Genomic DNA, 7,069 nt, shown 5'->3' with positions numbered 1-7,069 from the left:
GATGGAGAGGGTGTGCTATTAACACATGTGAGGATTAGGCACAGACGTAGGTCTGTGCTGAAAGAGTATTTCTTAACATTTACTAGTTTATTTTTGATTAGCTTACAAGGTAACAGGTTTCCTTATAGCATTTTCATACATACTTAATTTGGGTTAGTTCTCCCCCAGCCATGTATTCCCCCTCTCTCCCTGTCTCCCACTTTCCCTACTGTGTGGGGAAATGCCCTGGAGCCTGGTATAGTGGGAATTACCCATCTGCAGCCTCAAGGACGGTTAAGTACACCTTCCACCACCAATAGTCTCCCTTGCATCTTCATATCTCATGGGCCCCCTTTCTTGCTCTCAGTGGGCCCCCTGCTAGTCTCTGACCCTTACCCACTTTACCCACATTTGTTCCCATTTTAGATAGACACATTTAACAATTAGTAATTTCTGTTTTTTATGGCCAAATAGAACTCCATTATGCATATGTACCATATCTTTACTATCCATCCATCTGTTGATGGACATCTAAGCTGATTCCATTTCCTTGCTATCGTAACTAGAGCAGCAATAAGCAGGGATGTGTGAGTCTCTGTGGTAGAATGTGGAGTCCTTTGGATATGTTCCCAGGAATGGTATATCTGGGTCATATGGTAATTCTTTTTTTAGTTTTTGAGAAACTCCACACTGACGTCCATAGTGACTGCACCAGTTTACACTTCCACTGACAGTGAACAAGGGTTCCTCTTTCTCACATCCTCTCTAGCATTTTTTTTGTCATTTGTTTTCTCTGGTAATGGTAGCCATTCTGGGTGCAATGGAATATCAAATGAGTATTAATTTGCAGGAAAATGGGTGGAACTTTAAAACATTATATTAAATGAAGTAATTCAATTCAGAAAGAATATTTTTTGATCTGCCATCATGAAAACAGACCCAGTGTGCTGCACTGACTTAAGTTGCCTGCCTAGTCCCTGAGTGAATACATGGATTTGTGACCTCTGGTGGATAGACTGGAAATGAGGGAGACTGATACTTTCTGTTTAATAGGGAGGATTTGTTTGGGGTGATAAGAAGCCTACTCAGTCAGGTCCTCTTGTTACAGAGCTCTTACAGCTTTTACCTTTAGGAAGGAAAGAATTTGGTCCATAGACACAGTTCAACCAGTTTATTTATCAAAACAAACAATTATTCCAAAGAGGGGTTGGAATGGGATACCCCAAAGAGGGAGGGCAGCACCTCAAGTTCTATGTTATGGATTTTAAAGTTTTAATAAATATCCATGAGGTAGGTGGCATATTCAAGGGGTAAGCTACAACCCTTTTTGCCTCCCAAATCATAGTAGACCAGGAAGAGCTCCTTTTTAGGGTAATTTTTCCCATCTTAGAAAACCCCACCAGGAGCAAGGGGCTTAGACCTTTTGTTAGTTTGCATGTGTGGGGAAATGCCCTGGAGCCTGGTATAGTGGGAAGTACCCATGCAGCCTCAAGAACATGTAAATACAGTGGACAATCTGGTTGCCAGAAGACAGGCTACCAAGACACAGATGCAGTTTTCTTGGTTACTTGTTCTTTTTGAGGATGTCATGATTCTACTGGTTAAGAAAGTAGAGGTTTTATCATGAAAGCCCTGGCCAGGGTTTTACAGTAAACTGGCAGACAGACTGCAGGAACAGGAAGCAGGATTTAGGCTGTCTTAAGATGCCCTTCTCCCAGCAATATTATTTATGTTTATCTTCACCCAACACTTTCCTTTCAGTGTACAAGGTAAGCATTCTTAGGAAAACCAAATTTCTTGAGCCAAAGGTGCCTCAATCCTGGAGAAGTCAAAACCGAAGCACTTATATGCCTGGAAAGAATACAATCAGCTTACAAGCAAGCTCTTGCTTTCTGGAAGAATGTTCCTGAAATATGGGTATGTCTCTTCCTTAAGAAGCCCAACACATACATCTATCTGCAAATCATGCCGTGCTGTATTGTTGTCTTTCTGGACCTCCACCAGTCCCCAGAGGACGTTCCACATTTATTGAGACTCCATGCTGTGAAAAGCCGTGAAGGCACTAAGGCCATCTTAGGGAACAGCAAGAATCCCATTCTTGTGGACCTTATAGCTTCACAGGGAGGCAGAAAATCAACAAGTGCTCAACAAGGATAAGGAAAACAAAGCAGAGAAATGGCAGGCAGGGTGTCTGTCTTGGGAGGAGCAGCAAAAGGGAGGGCCAGGGAAGGGCTTTCTAAGGAACTAATACTTAAGAAGTGATATCTGAGGCAGTTAAGAACAATGGCTGCCCTTACAGAGGACCTGGGTTTGATTCCCAGCATCCACATGGTGGCTAACAACGGAGCCCTCTACTGACCACAGTGGGTACTGCCCGACACAGGTGCACTTATATATACGCAGGCAATGTATTCATAAAATAAAATAAAAATAAAAAATAAAAAAAATTTAAAAAGAAGTGAAACCTGGGCAGTGAGTGTTAGATGAGCAACACTTTTAAAGATCCTAATGGTAGAACAAGATTAGCACATTCAAGGAACCGAAACAAAGCCGATGCTAGAAGAATGTGACTGTGTGGGAGAAAGAAGATTGGAAATACACAGGAACCAGATTGTGTAGGGTCTTGAAGGCCATAGAAGAGAGTGTGAATTTCTCCCTAAGCACACTGGGAATTGAGAATGGCAAGCAGCCCCAATGGGTGCTGGTGGGCCCCACTGTGCTGTGCTGTTCTAGTGAACAAGAATACTTCCTCAGAATCTCGGTATTAGAGAAGGCTACTCTGAGTGTGAAGAACATTGGGTAATTAGGTGTGAACAGACATCTCCTCTATCTGGGCAAGTGTGATTACTGACTCTTTAAAAAGTCAAGGTCAACTTTAGCCTCATTCAAGACATAGGTTTTCCTGGATTACATTTATTAAAACACAGAGCCACAGACTTAGCCCTGCTTTCTTAAAAACAATCCCAAATCCTATAATAAAGGTCCTTCTAACTAACTTATACTGAAATACCCCAGGGCATTTCCCCATAGTACATAATCACTAGCAATAAATCTAACTTTTTCTATGATGGGCATAGTCCAGGTGGCCTTTGGATGGACAGCAGTGGCAGATATCATCGGAGGATTGTAAGCAGGGCCAATACCAGCTCTTAAAAAAAAAAAAAACTTTTGCTGTGTTCACCTACATTCCCAGTAGAGCTGCCACATAGTATCAAAGTTGATCTGCCTTGTGTCTTAAGCCCTGGTACCTCACACTCTTGTACTCTGGGACCTTCAATATGTATAGTATGAGAAAGAATGGGATTGTCCACAAAAGGCTCCAAGTACTTGAATACCTGGCCCCAGTTGGTGGTGCTCTTTGTGGAGGTTTAGGAGGTGAGGCCTAGCTGGAGGAAACCTGTCACTGGGTGTGCTCTTAGCATCTCTCCATTTCCAGTTTCGTTCTCTCTGTGCCCAGCTTTCTGCTCCAGTTGCCTCCTGCCATGCCTCCCCTACCATGACTGACTCTTAATACTCTGGAACTGTAATCTCAAATAAACTCCTCCTTCTATAAGTTGCCTTGGTTTTTATCATAGCAACAGAAAAGCAAGCAGAGGGTCACCTGAACACAAGCATTGCAATATCATAATAGTGAGTTTGATAACCAAGATGGCTACTAAGTAACTCATTGGCATATCTATAGTGTGGATATGCTGAACAAAGGGGTAAGTCACATCTGGCACAGGACGGTGAGATGATACAAGATATATCACTCTACTCACAACAACATGCACTTGAAAACTTACAGATTATGGGTTTCTGGAATTTTTTATTAAATATTTTTGTACCATGGGTAACTCAAACTGCAAAAATGAAATGGTAAATAAGAGGCACTACTGCTCTGATTGGAAAGTATCTTTATAAGTCAAGAGTAGAAGTGACAGGAACAGTTTTTTCAGCATCAAGAGATTGAAGAAGAGAGTGGACTAGACCAAAGTGGTATGGGTGCAGTAAAATGCAGACATATTTCAGAGATGGTGTCAGTAGGACATAGATAGCGATGTCAATCCAAAGCCAGACATCTAAAATAAAATTAGTTAAAACAAGATAGAAATCTATTTCTTGTTCACCTAAAGTCCCTACTGGTATTATAGCTCCTAGACACACACCTCCTGTTGCGGCCTTACTACCCCTCAGGGTTTTACTCACTGTATGGACAATACAAAATGACTTCCCACCTCATTCTCTTTTCAGGCAGCAGAAAGAGAGACAGGGAAGAAGAGAAGTACTCGTCAGTGTTGCTCATAGTTCAGTTGCCAAAATAAGTGATGCAAGATATCATCACTCTACTAACAGCAGCATGCAATTGGAAACAAAGGCCTGTGTCCCTATCTAGCTGCAAAGAAGTTTGAGGAATACAGCCTTGATTCTGAGTAGCCATATGTACAATGATGGAAGAAGAAAAGCAGTTACTGAGACAGCAAGGAAAGGGGAAGACAGAGCCTAGTTAGAGCTGGTTAGGGAGCAGACCTGACTGAACAGTAGCAATGGGCAACTCTTTGAGTTCCACTGGAAAAGAGATGGAAACGAAGCAGTAGCTAAAGTGGACCCTAGAGTCAAGAAGTTGGGTATGGTGACCGTGCTCAGTGCCTTTTACATTTCCTACTGTGAGGAATAGCATTGCCTAATGGCCCCAACTCCTGAGCTCTGAAATGCTTTATTCTCTCATTCACATTGATTATGAAACTCACAGCCTTGGGCAACTCACAGCTGGTGTCTAAGGGTGGCTGGGATACCAAGGCATGTTCCTGCATGACACAGGATTCCTCTGATTGCCATCTTTGGCTAGAGATTTTACCACTGGCATTGCCAAAACTTTTATTATAATTTTAGAATCGCAGTGCAGTCCCCCTTTACTTCCTTTCTTTCATAGGGGTCAAATATGCACTGTAACCTAATAGCCTGTCTAGTCTCCTTCCCATTTTCCTTCACGAGAGTGTCTGCCAATACATTTTTTTTTTTTTTTTTTGCCTAAGTCCTGTCTTGGAAGTTGCTTCTTAGAAGGCCTGACCTAATGCAAGAGTACGCTTTTTAAAAAATATTTTATCTATTATTTTTTATTTTATGTGTATGAGTGTATTGCCTACGTGTGTGTAAGTGTGCCAGTGTCCTGAACTGCCTGCTGCGGTCAGAAGAGGGCATTGGGTCCCCTAGAACTAGAGTTACAGACAGTTGTTAGCTGCCATATGGATGCTGGAAATCAAACCTGTGTCCTCTGCAAGAGCAGTCAATGTTCTTAACCACTGAGCCATCTCTCCAGCCCTGCAAGGGTATGCTTTTATCCAGATGGCAATGAACCAGGCATGAGAAGAACAAATTGATCATGCTTAAGAGAGAGAGATTCAGAAAGCAAGTCCTTGAGTATGTGAGATGGGATGCAGACAGGCATGTAGAGAGACACCCCTTGTAAAAGGAGGGACAGGAGAAGACTGCAGGAACACACTGGTCTGTATACAGCGCAGAAGAAAAGGGTCCTTTTCTTTTTGTTTCAGCACTTGATGAGTAAAGGTATTGTGAGGTGGGTGAGAGAGGGGATCTGGATTCAAATGTGAGTTCCATCCAGTTCCAGCTGTCTGACAATAGGAATATAGGCTGACTCTCTGGTTCTCAGTCTTAGAGCTAGTTTGTGGCATGTACTCCAGAGTCTAGAAGACCAAGACAGTTAATTCATGGAAGTACGTAGGACACCAGTAGTTAACATATGAATATGTAAGTATTAGTATTATATTCTCAATAAAAACCATAAAGGTCATCAGCCGAGGCCAAGGAAGGAAAATAGGCTGGGAAAGAGAAGCGAGAGTAGCCTTAAGTTCGTCACGAGACTCAAGTGAAAGAGTTGGGATGGTTGAGTGGTTTTCTTTCACCACACTCAGCTGTTTGGGTGCAAACATGAGAGTACGTCCTCACTCTGGCTGAGCACCAGGGAGATTCTAAAACTGAGCAGTGTCTCCAGTCCTCCCCTTCCCCTGACTTGGCTGAACTGGTCTTAAAGGTCCTTCAGTCTTTGAAAGTGACCCTGTGTGCCAGTTAGCTATGACTACAGCAATTCTTATGGTAATCGATTTACAGAGAAGTGATTTGCTTTGGCTTGTGTATTACAGGTGTCAGTCCATAACCATTTGGAACTGAGGCAATAAACATGTGATAAAGCAATTGCCCATAGTGTGGCTGGGAATGAACAAGGAAAAGGAGGGGGCTGGGGTCTCACTTTGTGGGCACTTCCCTAGAGACTAGAAGACTTCCCATAAGACCCCACCTCTCATAGTTCCACCATCTTCCAACAGTGCCAAGCTAAGGAGTGAGCCTTTACTAAAACATGGGCTTTTGAGAGGCATTTAAGATCCAAACTACAACACCAGAACAGAGAAGCATCTAAGTAAGGGAGTTGGATTTTACCAAGAATTAGAGCCTCTCAAGGGAGTTTCAGAGCGGGAGGGCTCAGGGAAATGATTGTGGATGATAGAATCTAAGTCGGATGAGGAAAGTGTTGAGAAATTTTATAGTGGGCAATGGGAGGGGAAAAAAGGTAGTCAAGAGCTTAGAGGTCCCTCTAGCACAGAATCGATGACAGGCCGGCCTAGACCATGGCCCTCCTAGGGCTTAGAGGCCCCTCTAGCACAGAATCGATGACAGGCCAGCCTAGATCATGGCCCTCCTAGTTCAGTCTCTAGAATGCTGGCATTACAGGTGTGCACCACGTCAAGCCATCTCTCCTTTGCATTTGTAGAGTTCTTGTGACAAATTGGGTGAGCAAATATATTTGGCTCTGTAATGGTTAATATCGATTCTGACTTGGTTGGATTGATTCCTACCCAGGACATTAGTAGAGCACACCTCTGCATATGTCTGTGAGGCATTTTTAGTGGGGATTAGTTAATGAGAGCTCTGATGTAATGAATAGAGTTAGTCCGTTGATGGATTCAAAGAGATTATTGAACAATGGTGTAACTGTGGAAGCTGGGGGCTAGTTGGAGGGGCTGGGCTGATGTGGCTCGCCTTTAAAGATTGTATTTTTGCCTTTGCCCTTTCCTGTCATTCATGTTTCCCGGCT

The sequence above is a fragment of the Nannospalax galili genome, unplaced genomic scaffold (genome assembly GCF_000622305.1).
Source record: "Nannospalax galili isolate Female #2095 unplaced genomic scaffold, S.galili_v1.0 scaffold9677, whole genome shotgun sequence".
Lineage (NCBI taxonomy): Eukaryota > Metazoa > Chordata > Mammalia > Rodentia > Spalacidae > Nannospalax > Nannospalax galili.
Note: the sequence above shows the minus strand (reverse complement) of the source record.